We start from the raw sequence: 19,892 nt of genomic DNA, 5'->3' as shown, positions 1-19,892 counted from the left end.
CTTTGAAAATGCTCTGGGGAGATACATTGAATCTGTGGATAGGTATAAGAATAATTTAAACATGGAAACTAAAATTTTAAAAATGATTAGCTGACTGGGTATTTTTTTAGGATCACCTGGAAGTATACACATGTAATTATAATACAATATAGGAATTTAGTGTGTGTATTATTAGAACCCAAAATGCATGATTAATTATTTTTCTGTTATATTAGGTACAATAGATTGGCTTTAGAACTTTATATATAATATATAAATACATATGTATTTATATATTATATATTTTCTGATTTTCTTTGTTTACTACAGATTCTCAAAGGGTAAAATCTTCTTCTAGCTTGTCTTTTAGCTAGGGTCTTAATATCATTAGGTCTTTCCGATCAGTGCACTCCATGAGATTTTATTTGTAACTGAGTAAAGTGGGAATATCTATTTGTTCAGCTCATACAATGTAATTCTGGACCCAACAACATCATCAGTAACTTTATGATCCCTAGATCACATCTTAGGTAGTGTGTTCCAAGATACAAGAATTAAAGCTGAAATCTTTAATTCTCTAGCTTCCTCATTGTGGCAGAAGTATCTGCTCTCCTTGGTGACCAGTTCAGCCATGGTATTGTGGGAGTCATTTCCATAGGCTCTGGTTATAGCCTGCTCTTCTCATTTTTCCAGTGATTTGTAAGTACCTAATTACCTGTATCTTATTCTTTTCTGAATAAAATAGCTGCAGTACCTATGGACCCTGACACTGAACTTTGGTTGTTCCCCTGTTTGATACAGAAATGGTTGCAGGTAAAAACTCAAGGATAGGGATTTATAATTACTTACCTGGCCTCATTGGATTTGAAGGCATAAGAGGTTGGTATACTAATAGTTTTCAATGCCCAGAGACAAAAGATAGTTAATTTAGTGTGTATGATCATCTCTTTAAATTATGCCTTTAGAGGACCAAGTGACAGAGACAATAACAATGTGATGAGCAAAAGGATAAGAAGGACAGTATGGTAGGTAGCCTACTTCTAACCACACTGCCAAACATAAAGAAAGGGACATATTCAAACTAAAAAACAAAACAAAACAAAAAAACCAAAAAAAAAGTGTATTTATTTTTTTGAGAGAAAGAGAGACAGAGTGCGAGCGGGGAAGGGGTAGAGAGACAGGGAGACACAGAATCTGAATCAGGCTCCAGGCTCTGAGCTGTCAGCACAGAACCAGTCAGGCCTGAACTCAAGAACCGTGAGATTATGACCTGAGCCAAAGTCAGATGCTTAACAGACTGAGCCACCCAGACTCCCCCAATATTCAAATATTTAAATTGGTCAGAGAATATTAGAAAACCCAGATTTTCTAGGATTTCTCTAAAATAATTTCTTGTATCTTGTATTTCCAGAATTGGTGTAGTCAAAAATCAGACACTAACTCTGATTCTACTAGTGACTAAAAAAAAAATGTAGATTGAATTCACGCATCAAATTTCACACGAGAAGAATAAGGACAGGGCTTGGAAAGATGCACCCCAAGAATCAGAGTAGTAACAACTGAGAGAATCCAGATAACTAAATGTCTCCTGAATCTAAAATTTGCCTGAGGCTTCTGTATCAGCAGACCTATCAAGTCCTCCTCTGTCTAATGAATCTGGCCACACCATACACAGATATCTGCTTCTGATTTTGCTTGTGCAGTACCTTATAACAAGATACCAATTCTCCACATGTCACACCCCTACTATCCCATTTGTCTCCATATTGATAACTATAGTCAGTACTCTGCATTCTGTAGGGTCAAATTACTAAGTAACATGGTGGAAGAGAAGGCTTATTCACTAAAGAATTGCAAACTGTGCTCATTTATATCAGAATAAAACAAGTGAATATGTGTAGAAGGAAATTGCCAGAGAAGAAAGAATGTACTGTTAGACTGGGCTGACTTTATTGCTATGGATTCAGTATGCTAGTTCACTGATTCTCAAAGGTGGCCTGTGATGAATGAAGTCGACATGCCTGAAATTCGATGATGTGATGTAGACAGAATTATGATAATAACTGAGCAGATTTACCATGTGTGTTCATCTCCCTGTCTCCTTTCCTGGTGGCCTTAGAGGACCTGGAGGACATTCCTTCCACCAAAGCACTGAGTGAGTAGAGCACCAACATTTTTGAAAAGTGCTTGACCTTTTTAAGCTGAAGATGAAAGAAGGAAATATGAACATTGATAGAAGATCCCTGATTTCAGAGCAAATGTCAGGATCTGAGGGCACTTAGATAACTCTTAAGTATCAGAAGCCAGGTGGCCAAGATTGCCCAACAAGTAGCAGGGGCAAAGTGGTAACAGAATTGCTTGACTTAACTGCATATTTAGTACTGGCTAACTGATTATGAAGCCTTTAATGAAGAAAAAGAGGCAGCCATCTAAGGCAAAATTTGTTAGTATAACAAAAGAACTCTAAAGATGGTGACCAGAAACCTGACTTAATCGCAATAGCAAACAGCACTCAGGTCCCAATTTTCAGATCTAAGTTATTTTATTAAAACACTTTTTTAAGTGTTTATTTATTTTTGATAGAGACAGAGTGCGACTTGGGGAGGGGCACAGAGAGAGGGAGACACAGAATCCGAAGCAGGCTCCCCACTCAGAGCTGTCAGCACGGACCCCAACACGGGGCTTAAACTCACTGTGAGATCATGACCTGAGCCAAAGTCAGACACTTAACCGAGCCACCTAGGTGCCCTAGATCTGTTATTTTATAAAGATGGAGCTCTTTATATTAAGAAGAAATCAGTTTTCTATTAGAAAAGATCCTAAAATAATAAGTTTGTAGCCATTTGCCAGTACGATTATGCACTAAGGACAGTAAAGCACTACTGTTAATTGTTGGACACTGTCTTTAAAATGATGCTACTTCTTAGGGATCTATACATTACTGCAGTCCAGCAGTCAGAATGGGGATCTGTAGGAAAAACAGAGCATGATAAATGGATGTCTGGCACCCAAGTTTGTCTTATAGTGAGTTAACAGAGTCCTCAAACCCACTCATGGTTTTTACTCTAGCTCTTGTGTTATATGATTAAAATATCCTCACCAACTATCAGAATCTCTACATGGGCTTCCACCCATGAAGTAAGGACTGTCATGACAGGAATTGAGAACTTGAAGTCCTGGAGTTCAGCTTCTTTATCAAAGTATCATGTTCTTGGGGAATTACAAAATAAGTGCCACCAACTGATCCTTGAAAGACACAGTGGTGCGATGTCTTTCTTATTTTCTTTTAATTGGACTGCTTGTCCCACACAGAAGACAAATGGATCTTAGAAAATTAAAGTAGATTATCATACCTTTAACAAGGTGTAACCACAAATAAACCAATTGTTTTAGGTGTAATTTCAGTGTTAGAGCAAATAAACATAACTCCTGGTACTAAGTATGTAGCTATTGATCAAACAAATATAGTTTCTTTTTCTAATCCAGTAGGCATAGAGTAACAGAAAGTGTTGGCTTCCTCCTGGTGGAGACAGCAGTCTACCTTCATTATCGTTCTTACTCTCCATCAGGACCCTGATTTAAATCTGAGAGACCTTGATCATCTTACCATTCAGGACATCATGTAATTTCACTGTATGAAATCTTGTTGATAGGACCTGATGAGCAGTAAGTCACACATGTCCTTGATACCTTAGTGAGACATTTTTTGCCATAGAATGGGAGATAAACACTATGAAAATTAAGGAGTCTGCCACTTTTGTGAGATTTCTGGTATCTGATGGGCTAGGTCATAGTGGAATACCTACAATGAAAAGAAAAATAAGGTGATGAATTTCATACACCTTTCCTCTAAGAAAGAAGAATAGTGTGTTTAGAGGAAATCATGCCAGCTTTAAAACTTCCATCTCTGAGTAGAGCACAGACTAAGGAAGGTTATCTAGCTGACCCAGCCTATAGTTCAATTAGCTCTGCCATTTAGCCCTTATGATTTATCAGAACCAGTGTTACATTAAGTGTTTATAGCATATTAGAATCCCATTCTGAGCCTATAGCAAACCTAGGTAAGACAACAGTTTCAAACCCCTGAAATTTACAGTAAGCCATGTCTTCTTTGTAAAATACAGTTCCTACTTTCAGAGATAGTTCCTGCTTGATACTCAGTTCTGGTAGGGATTTAACTGGTAGCACCATAAGTCACTAAATAACCATGTTGTAAATCTCAGCTCTCTATCATGAATGGCTGCTATGTTTTATTAATCCATAAAGTCAGGCATATGTACCCGAAATTCATCATCAAATGAAAATGGTTCATAGAGTCACTATACATCTCAATTTTCCCAAGATAGCCTCAATTATTGCCCAAGCATTTCATCCCGTTTACCAATTTAGCATTCAGAAGAGTCCTAGATTGAGTGATACATTATATAGTTACCAAGTAAGTCACATGAGGAAGTGAATCATTTCTTACTGTGTCTACTCTTATTCTACTGCTTCCTCTGCCTCAATCTACATCCCTGAGTTTATAGGACCAGTTAGCTGAGAAAGATAAAAAAAATTGAGACTGTTTTATAGATGGTTCTGAACATTGTATTGGTATATGTAAGAAGTAGACTATTGTAACATTTTAGACCAACTAAAACATTTTTCTCTTATGTACTGATATCTAAACCAACAGAGCTTAGTAGTGTGGCTTTGAAAAGCCAAAAAAGTTAGCTATAACAGTGATTAGAGCTATTCCTGCTTCTACCATTTCATCGATCACTGGAGGCTGCTCATTATAGACTCTACCAGTGGACCCCCTTGCTCTGTGCTTTTGGGTTGTGTTTGGCCAATCGGGAGTAGAGAGGAAATCAGAAGGAGAGAAGAAGGAGGTCAAGGATATTTTTCTACTTCCCTTCTTGCAGGCTTGCCACAGGCTGGTTGTATCCTTCTATGGAACATCCCCTCCATTGTTCAAACTTCTGGTAAAAATTACCTCTCCTTGCCCTTTCTGGGCTAAGGGTGGGAGTCTTTTCCTGCCATCATTCTTTGTAGTTTCCCTGCTCTCTGACTATACATTTGTCAATAGACTGTTTATTAAACACTCTTCAAATGATCCAATCTGAGAGTCTTTCTCCTGCTGGTACCCTGACCTATTCACCATGTAAAAGAAAGACAGAAAGCTAGCTTCAGAGGTGTTTAGGGCATTGACCACTGAGGGGGATAGAAGCCTGTTAATGAAAGCAGGACACAGTCAGCCAGGCTTGGGTATGGCCAGCAAATGAGTAGAGGAGATTAGGATGTGAAAATAACATATCTCAATAGCAAATGTGAAGCAAATAATTTAAACATTTTTTGCCTTGTTTCAGGCTGAAGCTCTGGAGATGAGTCTGTAGGTCATTCAGGCATAATCAGGTGTAAGGTTAGATAGGTTAAGCAAACTCTCAGCTTATGTATAGAACTCTCAGTTTTATATGCTTTAAAATGAAATAAGACCCAAGAGTTATATGACTCCCAAAATTCCCTTTATCTTTCTCAAGGCAATAAATCAGCAGTTTGTCAGTTGTATTTATAATTTGCTCTTAGATGTATAGACATTTTTTTTTCCAGAGTCCAATATTCTTTAAAGGTGACCTTTCACCTTACCTTTTTTTCTTATGCATATATTTTAGATCTCTTAAAAATATGAAAAGGGAAAAATTTTATGACTATTCAGTAATCTCTTTTTACAATTCAGTTTAGGAATTTCACAGCAATAACTTTCATTTATTTTCATCTCCTTTTATCACAGTTGCTGACCTATTCTTGATAAAAGGCTTATCTACTACTCTAATGTTAAAAACATACAAGTCTTGAGCCCAGGAATCCCCAAGGCTATGCTGATATTGTTAGTATTTATATCTAGTAATCATATAAAATTTAATTTAATTTTAATACTAATATTTAAATTAGAAGACTATTAGAGCCATATTTCCCTTATGGATATAGTTGTCATGTAAATGAATAATTGAGTCTCAAAAAATTGATCTAAGATAAAGAAAACAAGAGAGAATATTTATTTAGCATAAATATATTTGCTGTCTTATTCTTGGAAAAGGCAGCATGGTGCTACAAGTGAATTTGTAGTTTTAATTATTTCTTCCTTCTCTGCCTAACTTTAAGAAGAGAATTGGGAGAGAAGAGGGTGGAAGGTATAGGGAAGAAGGGAAGGAAAGAAGAGAGAAAGGAAGAGTAGGAGAAAATTTTTCCTTAAAGAATCTCCCTTTTAGGGAATATTCAAAACATACCATGCTCAATCCCCATACACACATACCCACAATCCAAGGACATTCAATCTCCAGGCCTTGGCTAAATACAGCAATAAAATATTTAAAAATTCTTGGCTGTGTAACAATTATTTAATTTCAAAAAAAAAGGAAAGGAAGGAAAAGCTAACTTGAGAATTTTTAAAAATTCAGGGGGTTCTTTTTAAAGTCTAAGTAAGATCCTGTCTTATAATGAACAAAAAACCATCTTTGTTAAGCTCTTATTGCTTTAGTCTCATATTTTCCATTTTATTACTTCTGGAAAGTCTAGTTAGTACTGTTTCCAGGGATTTATCTACCTTGATACTTACTTTGATGGACACCATTAACCATGTTATCTAATAAGTCCCATTAAAATTTGTGTTATAAATTATTTTTTCCATCTTACACTTATTTCTCAAGTATTAGTTTTCTTTCTCATTTTCTATAATGAAATATTTGAAATCAGATTGGGAAAAAAACCCTGAAATGAACAAATTTCTAAAGTGAGTTGAATACTGAATAAGGAAAGCTAGCCAATTCTTTTAGGCAAGATAAAAAACTGAAAGTAGCAGGCAATTTTAAATAAGCTCTTCAGTGTTCTGAAAAATATAAAATACAGAAAACAAGGGTGATAGAAAGGATAGAATGTGTTTTGGAGTTACATAAAATCCAGTACAATTTTTTTTTAAGACTTAAAAAAAGATTTCATAGGAAATTTCTCTTTCTCTCTCTCTCCCACACACACACACAAAATCAGTGTGAGCTACAGATGTCCCTTTAGATGATGCTATATATCTCTGGGCCTATGTCCACAAGCCAGGATATTATCTACTTAGGTGACTTTCTTAATTTTTCATAAATGGTTGTGACCCAGTGCTTGAGACAATCTCCGTAAGTTGTTATGACCGACATCTATTGGAATGTAGATAAAATAGCTAAATATCAAAAAATAAAATCAAACTGGTTTTATGAAAAAGATATTAGGAAGTACTGTGCCATATAAAATAAGGAATAGGGGTGCCTTGGTGGCTCAGTCGGTTAAGTGTCCAACTCTTGGATCTGGCTCGGGTCATGATCTCACCACTTGTGATCCCCTGGGCAGGCTCTGTGCTGCCAGCATGGAGGCAGCTTGGGATTCTCTCCCTCTCTCTCTTTCTGCCCCTCCCCTGCTTGTGCTCCCTCTCTGTTTCTGTCTCTCTGTCTCTGTCTCTCTCTCTGTCTCAAAAATAAATGTTTAAAAAAATAAAATAAGGAATAAAATGAAATTTTTAAGAATAAAATTTCTCTGACTCTTTCAGAAATTAAATACAATTTATACTGATCTGAGCAAGCCACATAATTTTCCATTTTGAAGTTAGTAGATTGAGAGGGAGTATTGAATTTGATGGTCTCTGGTGTCCCTTCTAGGTTTAGTATCTATATATCATACAGTATATAAAAGACAAATGTTTATATATATATATATATATATATATATATATATATAGGTAATATATATACATATATAGGTAATATATATATATAGGTAATATATATACATATATAGGTAATATATATATATAGGTAATATATATATATATATATATATATATATATATATATATACGTAATATATATATATATAAAGGTAAACCTTTCTTCTGGCTGAATCCTTAAGTAAACATGCTGAGCTGATGTATGTTGCATATGTAACAGAGTGACAGATAAAATTAAGCTACTGAAATTCATTACTAAAACCTCATTGGACCAGACATACTAGTAGAGATTCTAATAGAGTTAGACCAACATTATCAACCATCCATTTATTTCAACAATCTGAAGAGGAAACCATCCCCAAATCATTGGTTCTCAACACAACAAAGGCTCTGGTCCCATAATCCTCTCCTCTTACACTGATCTTCAGTTCTTCACTTTCTATCCGTGTCAGTATCCAATCTCTTCCTGAGTCTTTTTAGGTCCGTTTATGTCATAGCTCTCATATTAAACTCAATGAAATGTAAAATATAAGAAGGAAGAGGACTTGTTTATTTTCACAGCTATATCTTCAGGCTCTAGAGTAGTGCTGACACATAACAGGCATGCAATATTTACTATATAGATTCACAGGACAAAAATTATTTTTTAAACAGATACAGCAGTTCTGGTCTCTATCTCCCGAGTGGACTGCTGCACCTCTTACTATGCCAAGTAGTAGTAAGTACTCAATAAATATTTGATGAATAAATGGATGAAGGAATTTTCTTCCCTGTCTATAGCATCTATCTCCTTTATCCTCAATATTTACTTGCTTATTTATTATTCATTTACTCATTCAACACATATTAATTGAATGACTTCTATTCCCAGGATCTGTTCTCATTGTTAGGAATGAAGAGATAGTTTCTCTCCATAGAAGGAAAATGTTCCCACTTTTAACCTCCAAATTATAACTGGGAATGTAGAGAGCCATATTAAACCTATAAATTACTACATGTAAATATAATTTTAGACAATGATAAGGATATCCAAAAATTAAAATAAGGTAAAATAATTGATTGGTCATAGAAGACCTGGGAAAATTACATTTGAACTGGAAGTCAAATAAATTGTTGGTGTGATTTCTTCCTTCTCCTCAAAAGTTTTTGATCTTTCTCCATTGCCTCTTGAAGGAGGGAGAAAAAAAAATCAAACATGATATTTAAAACCTTCTACCATCTGTACTGTCTTTCTAGAATTAACCCTGGCTCTTCCTTTCAGTATCTCATTGTTGTTAAGACTCATTGCCCATCAGAATCACCTGGGAAGCTTTTCGTCTTATAATAAATAAATCATATTTTAGTGATATCAGTTTTATTTTAAAAAACAAAAAAATTAAATGGGATACACAACGATTCCACTGAATTTGAACTTGAAGTTAAAACTGCCACCAAACCACTTTGGGCTCCTCATGCCTCTGAAAGAGCAGGCAAGGAAGAGAGTTGTAGTTTTGGTTGGGGTGATTGATAATTTGGACTGCCAAGGGGGAATTGGATTACTACTCCTCAGTGAAGGTAAGGAAGACTATTTTTGGAACATAAGATATCCCTTAAGGCATCTGAGGATTACCATGCCCTGTGATTAAGGTCAGTGGAAAACTATAGCAACCCAGTCAAGGCAGGAATAGTAATGGCCCAAACCCATCAGAAGGAAGGTTTGGTTCACCCCACTGAGTAAAGAAGCATGACTAGCTAAGGTACTACTCAAGGCAAAGGGAATACAGAATGGTTACTAGAAGAAGGTAATTATAAATTCTAGATACAACCATGTGACTAATTATGGAAACAAGGACTGTAATTGTCCTAAGAATTTATTTATTTTGTTTTGAATGTATTTGTGTGTGTATTTAGCAACTCTTTGTTTTCTCTCCTCTCTTACTCTCTTATCATACAGCATAAGGTATATTGGCTTTATGTTAGTATTCATGTATTGTTAATTTTATATCATAGTCTAAATTATGGGATATCAAGAGAAGAATAAACATCATTCAAGGATTTTACTTCCTCTCCTGAGGATCAGATTAGTGCATTTTTGGTTGTATGCAGCATAGTTGTGTCATGTTGGGTGGAATTGTGATCTTGATTTATCTTTATTTGGAGATTAAGTACGGTTTAACAAAATGTGTAAGAGTGCCAAGTAGATTTACAATGGTAATTTTATGTCAACATAGCTGGGCTAAGGGATGGCCAAGAGAGCTGGTAAAACATTATTTCTGTGTCTGTGAAGGTGTTTCTGGAAGAGATTAGCATCTGAATGGGTAGACTGAGTAAAGGAGTTCATTTTCATCAATGGGGTTGGGCACCATCCAATCCACTGAGGGTCTGAATAGAATAAAAAGGTGGATGTAGGGTGAATTCTGCTTGAGCTGAGACATTTATCTTCTCTGGCCCTCGGACATCAGCTATCAGTGCTTTTGGTTGTTGGGCCTTTGGACTCAGACTGGGCCTTACAGCCTCAGCCCCCTTCATCTCAGCCCTCTCATTTTTCCTACTTGTGCTTGCAGGTGGCAGGTAGTGGGAGTTCCATAATTGTACGAACCAATCCCATAATAGGTCTTCTCTTATCTATGTCTGTCTATGTCTATATCTACCTTCTGTTGCTTCTGTTTCTCAAGAGAACCCTGCCTAATACACTTCCCTAGAATATAGTTATTATATAGAGTTGGCTTCATGTCTTATCCCAATATGGATTTCACTTACCAAGATGCCAGGAATCATCCATAACTACTTAGTACTAAGAAACCTCAATCTAATACGACTAACCATTCCTGCTGCCCAATAACATCCTGGTTTTAGTACTGGACTTTTGACATCTAGTCAGTGGTTGTTCATTCTACTCCACACTCATTAGATGCTTAGAAAAGCTTTAGGAAATATGAGTTAAATATATTGCTCCAAACATATTCGAACATAAAACTGGCAGTGTAGCAGCCATTTTTAAATACACAAATTAATACATTTTGTTCTTCTTCCCTTCCCAGTACAATAATGCAAATAATTACCCAAAACAAGCTGGAAGGCTACCTGTATTTAAATAGAAGACAAGATGATTTAAACATATGCAACAAATACTCCTCTTTCCCCCAAAAGTATTTCTTGTAAAATCTAATGTTATTGTAAGCACTCTTCATTTTTCTTAACATGGATCTTGTATAGATGCTGAAATACAAGCTGGATAAAAACTGCACTTATTAGAATTTTGTTATTTTCAAGTTAAAAATAAATAAACTCCCCTAAGATACTTTTGTCCATTATATCTAAGAAATATGACGATAAAGACTTTTTTAAAAAATTCGTATGTTGGAGTTTTTTTTTTAACTTACAAAAATAAATGCCTTAGTCTGTTCTGGTCTGTTGAATTATCCAGATATATTACTTTCAAATATTATACAATCTTCTGTTCAGTTTTGAGCTAGTATTGCTTCAGATTTTGCAACAAATCTCACTAAAACATGCATTAATAAACAGTACTATGGATTCCATTCAGTGTCACAAGGCATTTGTTGTTCGGTTGCATGGTTTTATGACTTAAAAAATTTTTTTTAGTGTTTATTTATTTTTAAGAGACAGAATGTGAGCAGGGGAGGGGCAGAGAGAGAGGGAGACAGAATCTGAAGCAGGCTTCAGGCTCTGAGCTGTCTAGCACAGAACCCGACGTGGGGCTCAAACCCACAAACGATGAGATCATGACCTGAGCCGAAGTAGGACACTCAACCGACAGAGCCACCCAGGCGCCCCTGGTTTTATCACTTTTCTAAGGATTTGTCACATATCCTAAAAGACCATGCAATTAATCTTATGTAGATTCACTAAATTAGCCTGTAAATAATGTAACAAATTGAAATACAAATTGAAATTAAATTAAAATACAAACTCAAAGCATTTGAAAATAAATCTATCATATTACATTAAAAACTTTAAAGTGTGAATGGCAATAAACTAAGTACAGGAAGAATGGTAAGTACTTCCCATTTTGGAGAGGGAAAAAATAAGGAATTGTGTAGACTCCCTAAGATTGAGGAGGGAAGATTTTGTTGGCTAAAATTTGAGCCTTAACTTTGTCTTACAGAGTAAGACACTTTGATAGTTGCATGGGATAAGGGAGAGGTCACTGTTGTTTCCCAGTCTTAGACTATACTCCATGTAACTTCATTCCCCACTGCTCCCTGGAGTTGATAGACAGTTCTCATTGATATTTTGTTTGGGTGGTGATATATGTGTGTACGTATGTTCTGTTCAATTGATGCAACTTTCCTCAAGACACCTTCATTTCTCTAAGGAAAAAGTGTGTAAAAGCAAATATTTGCATCACCAGTAGTCTTTGTTTAGGGCAGGGTATCTCAGGCTTGGTAACTAGTGACATTTTGTGTCCAATAGTTCTTTTCTGTGGAGAGTTGTAATATGTACTGTAGGATGTTTGGCAGCATCTCTGGTGTACTTACTAGATCTTTGTAACACTCCACAATTGTGGCGACCAAAAAGTCCCTAGAAATTGCTATATGTCCTTGGGTGGAGGAAAGGAGACAAAGCCATACATGGTTCAATACCACTGGGTTAGATCAGTTGCAATGTTCTATTATTGGAAATATATGCTAGAATAAGTTTGATTTAGTTTTCTCTGTATTTGAAAGTTACAACAGAGTTATCTGTGGAAGCTGTTATAAAGAAAGGCCAAAATACAACCACATCATCTTTTCCAATCATATAGAAATATTAGAAATCATCTTTATACAGTTTTGGTTATTGATCCAATATGTAGCTTTTATGGCCCAGCTCGTAAAATAAGACATTCAGATGGGATGGAATACAGGAGAGTTGTTATTTATTGTTTACCCTAACTAGGACTGTCTTTCTAGCAAGAATATATCTCATACCATTAAAAGCAAAACTGTGTAGAGTCCCCACAAATCCGTAGATTCCTTTAGATTCTGTTGTGGAGTGATCATCCGTGAGTTTGTCTAGATACTAAATTATATACTCTAAATTATTTTTAGCGTATATTTTAAGGATTCTATTTTTTCCTGCTTGCAACATATTCTAAACTTTGAGGAGAAAGTTTATTTTTTCAGCCAGTTGCTTTTCACAATCTGTTTTAAAACCATGAATTTTTCCATTTTATTGCTCAAAAGTTTTAATGACCTGAATTATTATAGAACACTGAACTGATTTCAAAAATAATAGGAGCATTGTGGAAATGAAAAAAAATAGTTTCATCTAAACATCCCTCTAAACATTTAATGTTACATTTCTTTATATTTAAAGTGCTACCTTTATGTATGGTGGAAAGGTAATAGAATTCAAGTGTTGTTTGCTTAGTGTAATATCTTCATAGCCTTTTGGGTGACAAGATAGCTCTGAAGAGGACATCTGGGAATTGGGTAAATCATTTACAGCCCTTTCCAAGGTTTAATTTTGTCCCTGTTCTCAAGAAACAAGGCCTATCTGATTTCTGCATCATCTGTGAGTATAAATAAAACAGTAAAAAATGTCTGTCTATAAGAAGGGATCTTAGGTATGGGAATAACTTATTTGATCTTTTTTTTGAAGATATGAATGAGGCTGGATCTGGTCTTTTGAGAGCTCTAGTGATGTAGCAGAGAGTGAGGTTTCTCTAATATCTGATGCTCAGTATTTTGACTTAATTAAACTAATAATTTGTTATCAAACTAAAGTCACCTTCTTGTCTCCACATTTTTAAAGTTTATTTACTAATTTTTGAGAGAGAGAGAGAGCGAGCGCATGAGTGAGTGAGGGGCAGAGAGAGATGGAGAGAATCCCACGCAGGCTCTGCACTGTCAGCAGGAAGTCAGATGCGGCCTGGAGCTCACCTGAACCATGCATCATGACCTGAGCTGGAGTAGGATGCTTAACGGACTGAGTCACCCAGACACCCCCAGGTCCTCACATTTAAAACCATGTTTTTATTGCCATTTTATTGTTTTTCTGGTTGTTTTTGTGATTCTTCTCTGTTTCTTTCTTCGTCTCTTGCTCTCTCTCTTTGTGATTAATGTTTCCCTAGTGTTATGTTTGGCTCTCTCTCTCTCTCTCTCTCTCTCTTTTTTCCTTTGGTGTGATCTATTACAGGTTTTAGATTTGTGGTTACCATAAGGTTCATATATAACATCCTAAGTGTATATAGCAATCTGTATTAAGTTGATGGCCATTTGAGTTCAAACACATTCTAAAAAAAACAACTTTTAAAAAATTCCTTCTTCCATGTTTTATGTATATGCTGTCATGTTTTACATCTTTTTATTCATAATTTTCTACATCTAATTTTGGACCTAGAGGGTATTATGCTAAGTGAAATGAGTTAGACTGAGAAAGACAAATACTGTGTGATTTCACTCATATCTGGAATCCAAAAACCAAAAGAAATGAATAAAGAAACAAACAGGAAGCAGAAACAGACTTATAAATAAAGAGAGCAAACTGATGGTTGCCAGAGGGGAGTGGGTGGGTGGATGGGCAAAATGGGTGACGGGGAGAGAGATACAGGCTTCCAGTTACGGAAAGAGTAAGTCATGGAAATAAATGGTACAGCAGAGGGAAAATAGTCAATGCTGTAATAGTAATAGTAATAGTGTTGTTGTATGATGGCAGATAGTAGCTGCACTTGTGAATATAGCATAACGTATAGAGATGTTAAATCACTATGTTGTACACTTCAAGTAATGTAACATTGTGTGTCAACTGTACTCAGATTTAAAAAAAAACAAAATAAAAAAAATAAGGTCATGGTTTTAAATCAGACTCACATAATTATAGAAAAGAATTGGTTATTTACTGGAAAAATATGATTTACAGTGCTTTGAAATGTATTGCTAATTACCTATCATATCAGAGTGACTTACAAATATTCACATATCCAAAATTGGTCACAAAAGAAGGCAGTCCACAATGAATCTATGAATTTTCTCAATGAGTAAAAAAATACATATGTCTAAACATATAATACGTATAATGTATGTACCTATTGTTTTTTATCTACTCTGCATCTTTATTTATCACCTCTACCAAAAGAGAGAAAGGAGAGGAGAAAAGAGAGAGAGAAGCCAGTTTAAAAGAGTAAAAGATTCTGGGGGCATCTGGATGGCTCAGTTGGTTAAGTGTCCAACTGCAGCTCAGGTCATGATCTTGCAGTCTGTGCATTCGAGCCCCGCGTTGGGCTCTGTGCTGACAGCTCGGAGCCTGGAGCCTGGTTTGGATTCTGTGTCTCCCTCTCTCTCTGTCCCTTCCCTGCTCGTGTTCTGTCTCTCTCTGTCTCTCAAAAATAAATGAACATTAAAAATTTTTTTTAAATAAAAAAAAATAAAAAAGTAAAAGCTTCTGGTTCAGAATTCATTCACCAAGAGTTTTCTTTAACTTTAGTCTGTAGAGATCTTCAGTGTAAAAGTTTCCTTGATCATTTTAACTTTAAGAAGTGACTACTTCCATCCCTATTTATTGGAGTATTACCATATTTTCTGTTAGTCTGTACGGAGTAAGATGGTCTTGGATTTGGAATCAAAAGACCTGGGCTTCATTTCTCTATTTTCAAAATGATTGACTTTTCAAGCCTCGTATTTTTTTTGTGAGGATGTACAGGAAATCAGATACTATTTGTGAAAGCCTTTTATAATCTTTAAAGTGCTTTACTAGTGTTAATTCTTCTTGCTATAGCTGTTATCAAGCTCGACCTAAGAGCCTCTAAAATGTTACGTATATCACTCAGATTTCTACAACTATATAATGACATATTCCTTAATTCCCTTCTGTTAATGCTTTGGCCTCCCTCTTGCAAAATAGCAAGAAACAGTTAAATGTTCCAATTCCTAAGAGGTTGAGCACTTCTACAAACAACAGTCAGAATAGGGAAAAAAGAAAATTAACAGTTTTCTGCTAATGACTCATATTAGGCCTCTTTGGTGGTCTAAAGCAATGGATTACATCTTTTTATCATTTCTTCCATCTGCCTGTCACAGGACTACGACGGTGATTGCTAGTTTTGTTGTTAAAAATGTCACCCCCATTTTTTCAGAATCTTTAAAAGTAAACACAGGAAAAGTGGTGTATACCTGTCATTTAGATCAAATAAAACAAAGGTCGATGGAAATACATTTCTCGTTTGAAGGGGCTCCCCTGCTGATTTTGTTTATCAGAAAATGGCAAGTTTTTGTTCCTAATGGACTCAAATTTAAATAAAATCTGACCCTGGAAATAAAAGCAGCCATTATGACGAAATAAAATTATATACTTTGGAGGAGAAATTGAATTAGAATGCTGACTTTCTTTGGTTAAATTCTTTTACATAAGGAAATGAGCAAGAGGGAGAAAACTGTTGGATAAAGCGAGCATTTTAAAAATCAATAATTGCTTCTAATTTACTTTTAAAAACTTTGTTTCAGACTTCATAGAGTATCATGAATTATACCGAAATGTGTATATTTGCTTTACACTGGAGTTTAGCTAAAGCCAAAAGGGCAAACTGATTTGCATTTTGGTAGTTCTTCTTAGCAAATAAAATTCTCAAAAAACCAAGATTTTGATGGCTTAAGTCTCACTATGTTTTGAAAACTGGAGTCATTTAAAGATCAAAGAACATTGGGAAAAATGTACTTGAAAAATGAAGATAATAGTATAGACCTTATAAAGATCACATTTGATTTTAACTAAAGTTCATGTTAACTTAAAAAGAAAAAGGCTCTGACATTCATGTAATTTCAGGAACAGTTTATCTTAATAGTTTGATGGGGAGCCTCTCAGAATCACTACCTCTCTTCTTGGCCTCCTTGTTTTGAGAAAAATTATTTTGATTTTGATCGTGTTCAAAAGAGTAGTTCTGAATTGATGAAATTTAATACAGTAAGACACTTTTTATACTGAAACTCTTTAATTCATTTTGGGGAAAAAACAAACAAACAAAAAAACAAGCCAAAGTGTATATTTGTGCTTTGAATAGGTATGCTTGTCCCTTAGAAAAGTTAAAAATTTTTATAGTTATTTTGGATAAAATAGAAGTAACACAGTCATGACTTCTGCAGTTAATGGAGAGCTTGAGAGAATATCTAGACCAAAGCTTGCTTTTTTGGTTAAATAACTCACAGTTGGCCACATTAAATTATTTATTGGGGGCCACCTTTATAATTATGGCACAGTTAAGACTAGAATCAGCAACATGTAATGGAAATAAACAATCTTTGTAATAGGACAGTTCTGGAAACTAAATTCCCCTATTTATTAGCTGTACTGGTTTGGACATGATGTTCACTTCCTCAGAATCTCAGTCTCCTTTTACCATATTTTCCCATAAGGCTGTGCTAAGGATTCGATAAGACGATGTTTTAAAAATTACCTGGTATATATAATAGATAATAGAGTCATTGATCAAATAGATATTCAAGAAGTAAATTAAATGTATCAGACTTTGTTCTAGGTGATGAGGCTATTGCAAAGAAAAAAAAAATATCTTTATATCTCCTCTCATGACATTTATCTTCTTGTGGTTTGGGGTGAGCTCAGACAAAACAATAGAAATAGATAGGTTTAGAGCCATAAAAATACCAGTAAGACCATAGAACTAAATGTAGTGATAGTCAGCAAGAGTATAAGGACAGGGAGGCTACTTTCCATGTGGTAGTCATGAGGATGGCTCTCAGATACAGATTCATATGTGAACTATATGGAGATTCACATATTCATATGTGAATGGTAAAAAGTATTAATTGAATTTGACTTAAGCACGGATTGGAAGAAGGAGCCATGGTAGTCATTAATATTTTCATAGACTGTAGATCTATAAATTCCCAGAACAATGTTGTCTTTCATTCCATTATGCCCTTATTAAAAGAGTACATTTTAATAGCCTTTAAATTCACTATATTTAATTACTGTAATAGATGAGCAATATTTAATGGTGTGGGCAGTAAGAACTTTTGAGTCCTCACCTGAAAATACATACGTCTGGCCTCTAGGAGGATATATTTCCATAAAATCACTACGAAAAAAATCCCATTTACATAATACATAGAGTATTTCAAAGGCAGAAAGTATTAAAACACTACCTAGTTTCTTTCTTCTTATTTTCAAGAATTCAATTGATAGCATGTGTTTATGGCTTGCTTAGGGAAATCCAGAAACCACCTCGGCTTCAGAATGATATCTGGAGTCCAAAATAAACCCTGAGAATGTTTAGAATCAGGTATTTTTATATACCAGCCCACATCATTTTTGGAGTTCATGCCCCTAACCTGTTTTATTCCTATATCCTAAGGGATAGAGTGATTCACAGTCATTGGTATGTTTCCAAGGGTTGCATCTGGCTCTGCGGAATCTTCAAATCCTTATTTTTGCATGGCAGAGAGAGAGAGAAACTGCTAAATAGGGTCATCCTGAACCGACGAAATGGCTTGAGAAGCAAGGAAACCGATTATACCCCAATGTTTCCTGCCAAGAAGAAATTACACAATTCTGGGAATTTAGGCAATCTTTGTTCTAGCACAATGAACGATTTAGTTATGATTTTTTAATCCCAGGATTTTTGTTGACAAAACACAAGAAAAAAATACACTCCAAACTCCATGGAATATATTCATCTGTTTTAGAGGAAGAACAGGTCTGAATACACTTCTAGTCCACAAGACTAAATGTTTACTACCACAAGAAAAGAGCCTCCTCACCTCTGTGACCAGAGTTGTTTGATGATTTTAATCTATAGCTTGTGAATGCCTTAGGATCCACAGAAAACACCACAGCTAATCCAATTAGCTAATGCCTGAAATGCTTTCCCTGCAGATTCTGCTGGTTTCCAAAGTACTTTCTCAAAATCCAGTATTTCATGTACTTGTGCATCAGTCATTTCTCTTTGTGTGCATCCAAACTGGATATGCTCAGATCGCTTCAAAATGGACCATCTTTCTCTTCCCACTCTACTCATATGACCCATTCTTAATGATTAGATTCCTAGGGCCAACATTTTAAAGGGCCACCCTTCTGTGTGTGCAGTTAACACATTTTCAAATGCCAGTTGGCATATGTGTCTTCCTGTGGGGTAATTAGGCATGCAAATGTAGTAATTGCACATGCAAATTTCCCAGCCCAAAAAGAATGGGAGTTTTCAAAACTCAGTCCCAGAGTAGTCTCTCACCATCTCTCTGGAAGCTCCCTTCATTTGAAGCCAAGACTCAGGATGGGGTCCCAATTAATGTTTATCTTTAGCTACTTCTGTGATTTTAGTGTTTTTATATTTGAGAACTTTAATCTTTTTAAACACATTTTAAACATTTTTACACATTTTAAAATGTGTACTTTTTTCTATCCTCTATGTTGAGAACCCTCCTGTATAAACCATATGAAGCTGAAACATTGCTAAGGGCCAGTTATACTTGGTGATCAGGATTTGTGTCAGGTGCATGTTTTTGAAGCTCCCTAGGGGATTGCTATGTGAGTTTAAGGAAAGTAACTCTGCAGTGAGAGTCAAGAGACCAGAGTTTACATCCTAGCTCTGTCACTAGTTCTGTGACCTTAAACAAGACCCCCTAATCTCTCTGAGTTACAGTTTTCTGGTTGTAGTAGGAGGAGTTTTGTGGTTGTCCTATTTTGTTTTATATTATCTTGCAATTCCCTTACCATTTAAAAAATTCTATGAACTGTAAAAACAAAGGTCATGTTTCCTGGTCATTTTTCTTAAAACACACACAGCTGAGATCCCTTAGCAGCAAATCAAGATATCCTCTGATTGGCTGAGGTACATAGGCTCTTGAAGCATTTCAAAATGCTCTTCCATTCAAGCATCACCTCCTAATCCACAGATTCTATCCATTTTCTGCTCTTTGGGGTTTTACTGGTTTGGTTCTTAAAAGGTTGTCTTAGACAAAAACTTTCATATAAGGTTTTGGTGACCCAATTGGTAACTTTGCTTAAATGTCACATAGATACCTGACTGGACAGGATCTTAAGAATCATTTGGTCCCAATTCATTATTTCACAGAAATGTATAAAAGGGTTCAGTTAACTAATTATTTCCCCCCCAGCCTCTTTTTAAATTTACTTGTTCTTAGAAAGGCTTATATTTCTTTTTGGAGTTACAAGATTTTCCTCATGTTTGTATTTATTGTTTCAGCCCAAATATAGATTTTCAGCCAATTTATCCTAT

The 19,892-nt window shown here is 35.4% G+C and overlaps 1 long non-coding RNA gene across 3 annotated transcripts in view; it reads left to right on the top strand.

The window, feature by feature from the left end:
* LOC113598232 (uncharacterized) overlaps positions 1–4,982 on the top strand; it is a 451,524-nt gene extending 446,542 nt beyond the window's left edge. For all 3 annotated transcript variants that reach the window (XR_008295333.1, XR_008295334.1, XR_008295332.1), the window contains one exon: positions 561–4,982. This is a non-coding gene — a long non-coding RNA (uncharacterized LOC113598232). The remainder of the gene's footprint in view (positions 1–560) is intronic.
* The last annotated feature ends 14,910 nt before the right edge of the window (positions 4,983–19,892 follow it).

The sequence above is a fragment of the Acinonyx jubatus genome, chromosome C1, assembly GCF_027475565.1.
Source record: "Acinonyx jubatus isolate Ajub_Pintada_27869175 chromosome C1, VMU_Ajub_asm_v1.0, whole genome shotgun sequence".
Taxonomy (NCBI): Eukaryota; Metazoa; Chordata; class Mammalia; order Carnivora; family Felidae; genus Acinonyx; species Acinonyx jubatus.
This window is presented reverse-complemented; position numbering and strand designations above follow the sequence as displayed.